This window comes from Octopus bimaculoides, chromosome 2 (assembly GCF_046866305.1).
Source record: "Octopus bimaculoides isolate indiv1 chromosome 2, ASM4686630v1, whole genome shotgun sequence".
NCBI classification, from domain to species: domain Eukaryota; kingdom Metazoa; phylum Mollusca; class Cephalopoda; order Octopoda; family Octopodidae; genus Octopus; species Octopus bimaculoides.
The window spans coordinates 171,362,650-171,368,671 of NC_142929.1; positions in this window are offsets into that span (position 1 = coordinate 171,362,650).

Sequence of the window (6,022 nt, forward strand, 5' to 3'; positions counted from 1 at the left end):
CAGGGGCTATTAGAGAGGCGGATGAGTCCCAACTGGAGCATGTGGTTAAATTCCGCCTTGGCCGCCTTTAGCCTCTCCGAGAAGAGTCAGCGAAGGCGAGAGAAAACCGGAGCAGTTTTAGTTTCGATGAAATGGGTGGTGGTGTGCGTTGGAGCAGCAGTAAAACAATTTAGGTTAGTCAGCTCCGGATATGAGTTTAAGAGTGCATAGTATGGGTCGTTCGTAGCAACAATGAAAAAGACTGGACTAACTGCAGGGGTTAGTGGCCTTTTACCTAAGATAGAAAGTTCTGTGGTCACCTCCCATAAGCGCCAAGTGCGCATGTCCACAAGAAGGTGGAAGAGGTGCAAAACGTCTGTACCTAATATTGGGTAAGCGAAATCTGTGACTGTAAAAATCCACTCGAAATCAAGTCACAGATATCTGGCCGAATGTATATGTATATGTATATATATAGGGAGAATTCACAAAAAAAAAAAAAAAAAGACGAAGACAGTTGGTGTAGAAAACAAACAGATGTATTAGTATAACGCTCGAGAAGTGAAAAAGTCTTTAACGTTTCGAGCCTACGCTCTTCCACAGAAAGCAACACACACACATACACACACACACACACACATATATATATATATATATATATATATATATATATATATATATATATATAGAGAGAGAGAGAGAGAGAGAGAGAGAGAGAGAGAGAGAAAGAGTGTGTGTATAAATATTTTTGGCGAACTCTGTATACACACACACATACACACGCACACACACACACACACACACATGCACACGCGCGCACACACACACACGCACATACACACACACACAATGTGTTTGGAGGGATATATAACCCGAGTGGATACCATATTAGCTCTCAGTTAGGTTCCAGTTAACGGTTAATCGTAACGATCGGTATTTAATAATAAACGGTATGGCGAATTGTACATTCACAAAATTTATTTTATACAGCATACTGTAATGACTTACACGTGTTTCCGCTGCGGCGACTAGTCACTGTTGCAAATGTAACCTTGCAATATTGTCGTTGCAGCTTCATCAGGGTCGGTTCATCACTTCGAGGATGACCAAATGGACGGCTCTGAAGAAGCTGCACCGACAATAATGGAAGGTTGTGTTTACAACAGTGAGTAGTCGCTGCAGCGGAAACACGTGTAGGTCATTATAGTATGCTGTATATAATATTAAAATAAATTCTGTGGATGTATAAGTCTCCATACTTATTATTGATAATAATAATAATAATAATAATAATAATAATAATAATAATTATTATTATTATTATTATTATCCTTTCTACTATAGGCACAAGGCCTGAAATTTTGTGGGGAGAGGGCTAGACAATTATATCAACCCCAGTGCGTAACTGATACTTATTTTATCGACCCGAACGGATGAAAGGCCAAGTGGACCTCGGTGGAATTTGAACTCAGAACGTAATGACGGACGAAATGCCGCTAAGCATTTAGCTCGTTCGTATTTGAAATTTTATTTGTTTCCATTTTCAGTTTATTAAAAATGAAAATCTGATTACAAATGCGAACAAAATTTATAAACTTGAAATGCAAATGAAATAGAAATAACTACGAAAAGAAAAATATACTGTATAGATGCTGTGTGGTAAGAAGTTTGTTTCTAAACGACATGGTTCAGAGTGCAGTCGTATTGCATAGCAAATTAGGCAAGTGTCTTCCACAGTTGCTCTGGGTCAATCAAAGCCTTGGGAGAGAATTTGGTGGACGGAAACTGAAAGAAACTCGTCGTATACATCTATATGGGTATATCTGTGTTTGTTCCTCTAGCCATTGGCGGACACGGGGGAGGGAATCGTGCCCCCCCACCCCCTCAAGAAAAGAAGCGCATCCTTCTACATAATGTTATTACGCCACTTTCTCCTGGAAATGTAAATCCTTCTGACCTTGTATCCTCCCTTCGAAAAATTTCTGGGACATCTCCTTCTAGCTACCGATTGACGACCAGTGTCGGTGTGTTTACGTGTCCATAAATTAGCGGTTCGGCAAAAGAAACAATATAATAAGTACCGAACTAAAAAAAAAATGTACTAGGGTCTATTTGTTCAGCTAAACCCTTCAGGCGGTGTCCCAGCATTAAAAGCTAAAAGGTAGCAGTAAATCGCTTATCTCTAATAAGTTTTTGATTTAAAAAAAAAAAAAAAATTGTTTAAAAAAATGTTAATGCTGATTCTGAATGCCTGGTGTTCAAACCCTAAAACCTTTAATACCGCATTATAAAAGATAAGAAAACAGTTTTTAATCTTAATTCTTTTTGCTATATGGGCTAATAAAAAGTTTATAGAAGGATTTAAAATAGTAACGCTTAGGTAAATAAGTACTCAACTTGCACTGACGTAAGCTAAAATTCAGTAAGTTGTGATTGTGTAAGAGGAAAAAAATGTATGACTTTATAAGAAGGAAGCTTCTTCAATATCAACGGGTTCAATGTTGCTTTGAAAGGTCCTGTTTCCGCCAACTGGCACTCTAATGTGAGAAACTAATTATTCACCCGTTCAAGTAAGAGGCCGTTTTAGAGAGGGAAACGACCTAGTTTCGATTCTCGACTTAATATTTTTCGCCACAGGCAAGACGTTAGCGTTATTGAGAACGGTATTTCGTAACAATATAATTTCCTGGTTTCCAGAACTCTGAAGTTATGTTTCTACGATAAATAAATAGATGAGAATATCAGAGAATACGTACCCAAGGGATTTTCTTTGTAGTTAATTTATTTCGCTTACGTCTTACTTAAGCAGGGAATGAAATTCTTATGTAATACAAAATTTTGTCCGCCTTATAAGTTTGTGTTCAAATTCCGCCAAAGTCGACTTAGTCATTCATCCTTTCGAGAAGGATAAAATAAGAACCAGCTGAGCATTGGGGCCGGTGATATCGATCAGTATTTCCCCAACAAATTTCAGGCCTTGTGACGATAGTAGAAATATATCAATTATAATTGGGTGTAAAATCTCGTCAACCTTTTAATAGTCAGAAACTAATTTCGATTACGGTCTGTAAATATTTCTTAAGAGCAGCAACGTAACAAAATGCATAAACATCTGAAACCTTGAACCAAGTCAAAATATATCAGTGTTTCATTTATTTATGCAATCATTTCATATGTGTGTGTGTGTGTGTGTGTGTGTGTGTGTGTGTGTGTGTAATATATATGTTTATATATATTTATGTATGTATGTATGTATATATATATATATATATATATATATATATATATATATATATATATATATATATATATATATACATACATACATACATACCTATATATATATTCATGTTGTACACGTTTCATGACGTCCTGTGCCCACATATACATATATATATATGTGTATAGATGTAAGTATGTACATATACACATGTATATATGCATATATATATGCATATATATATATATATGGGAGAATATACAAATAATAACAACAGACGAGGACAGGTGGTGTAAATAACAAAAGTATATATTAGTATGACGCTCGGGAATACGGAAAGACTTTGACGTTTCGAGCTACGCTCTTCAACAGAAAGAATACGGAGACAAGGAGAAAAACACGGAGAAAAAAAATTGAATAGTGTTCAGTCATATATATATATATATATATATATATATATATATATATATATATATGCATATATACATGTGTATATGTACATACTTACACCTATACACATATATATATATGCATATGTGGGCACAGGACGTCATGAAACGTGTACAACAAAAATATACGAAGTACGAGTACATGGAATATCAACTATTTTTTTCGAACATTGAAAGACACAAATGGAAAACAAGACAAACAACATAAAAAACGACCCTTCATCAGTTGTTGGCTGTTTTCTACTCTCGTATTTCGAGCATTTAACAACAATATACGCTTCCGATAAAACAGCTGATCCTGCAAAAAAAAAAATCAAATAAAATTTGGGATTTTGCGGAGGGTCAAAATTGGTAACACAAACAGGACAGTGAAAACAAACAGGAAGGGCTGCTAAGCCTAAACGAGGTTGTGGTGGCGAATGCGTAAATCAAGCTTGGACAGGAGACAGACAAGAACACATCTTCCATGTTCCAGCTACAACGGAGAGAAAGAAACACAAGTTAGGAGAAGAAAGAAGGATGGTCATGTGGGAGCCACGTGAGCAAGGGAGGAGAAGTGAAGGAGTGTGAGTGACAGAGTAGTAGGATAGAATAGTGGGAGAAGAGGAGGTAAAAGAATAAGAGAGAGAAAAACGAAAGAGTAAAAAGATCGTATAGAGTGCGCATCAGAATTATTAAGATAAGTGTCACATATTTTTACAGATATGCTCTTTTACTCTTTTACTTGTTTCAGTCATTTGACTGCGGCCATGCTGGAGCACCGCCTTTAGTCGAGAAAATCGACCCCATGACTTATTCTTTGTAAGCCTAGTACTTATTTTATCGGTCTCTTTTTGCCGAACCGCTAAGTTACGGGGACGTAAACACACCAGCATCGGTTGTAAAGCGATGGTGGGGGGGGGGGGGACAAATACAGACACACAAACACACATACATATATATATATATATATATATATATATATATATATATATATATATATATATATATATATATATATATATATATATATATATGTATATATATATATATATATATATATATACATATATACGACGGGCTTCTTTCAGTTTCCGTCTACCAAATCCACTCACAAGGCTTTGGTCGGCCCGAGGCTATAGAAGAAGACACCTGCCCAAGGTGCCACGCAGTGGGACTGAACCCGGAACCGTGTGGTTGGTAAGCAAGCTACTTACCACACAGCCTTTCCTGCGCCTAAAATTATTATATATGTAAGAACGACCGTGCGAACCAAAGGAGAAATGGTGACGAATGGAAAACAGTAAGATTTATTGTAGCATTAAACTGTATGTCTGTGTGTGTATGAATGCGACATAATAAAACACAATATAAGACTGGCCGTCATGTAAAGAAAATAGTGTATGTGAATGTAAGAGTTACAGAGTATAGTTTAGAGTCAGTAACACGGATAAGGAAATACCAGTTCTGTTGAGGTACACAGTTAGATTGTAGGTCTGTATGTAAGAAGTTAAGGTTAAGGCAGAGCGGTCACTCGTCGTGATGTTGGGGCTTCTATGCCGGGCCGGATTCTTGAATACAGATGTTCTTCGCAGGCTGAGTTCGGGCTGTTAATTTCGTGGTGAGCAAATCACACAAACAAGGTTGAGAAGCTGCGGTGGCTGTTTGGTAGCTGTTGGTAGCTTGTGTACGTGTCGAAGTCATGTTGACGCTGGCGGCGATGCTGGTAGTCGTAGTTGAAGTGGTTGTTGATGTCGTCGCTGGAACTGGCTGGCTGGTTGGTGCTGTGTTACGCGTGTGTGGTCAAACGACCAGATCCTACAAGATCTGAGCCGCAACGAATTGACGGGTATCTAGCAGGCTATTTATAGATACAGATCGGCTCCAGAGAAGCATCAGAAGAACACTCTCACGTGACCTTATTAGGGGCTACGGTTGGTCGATTTGCGTCCTAGGGTGAACGGACTGGAGATAATTTACCCGCGGAAAGAATAGTCAGTCAGGTGATGACAGGGAAAGAGTTGCTTTCTACTACGCTCGCCTGTTAATATATATACTAGTGAGAGAAGTGTTCACTACATATATATATATAAAAGCATCCACCTTTCCATGTTCACTTGCATCAGACGAATTTTTGTATGGTCAGATGCCTTTGCTGTTACCAACCTTCATCTATTTCCAGATAATATTTCGCCGTGCCCATTCACGTTGACATGACCGATTGGAAATGAATACCTCTTGCATACCAGTGACACTTGCTTATTACCGTTGTCTCATGTCAAGGCAAGGAGACAGTAAAACAAACGAACACACACACACACACACACACACACACACACACACACACACACACACACACACAATTGTGTGAATGTGTGTGCGCGCGCATATTTTA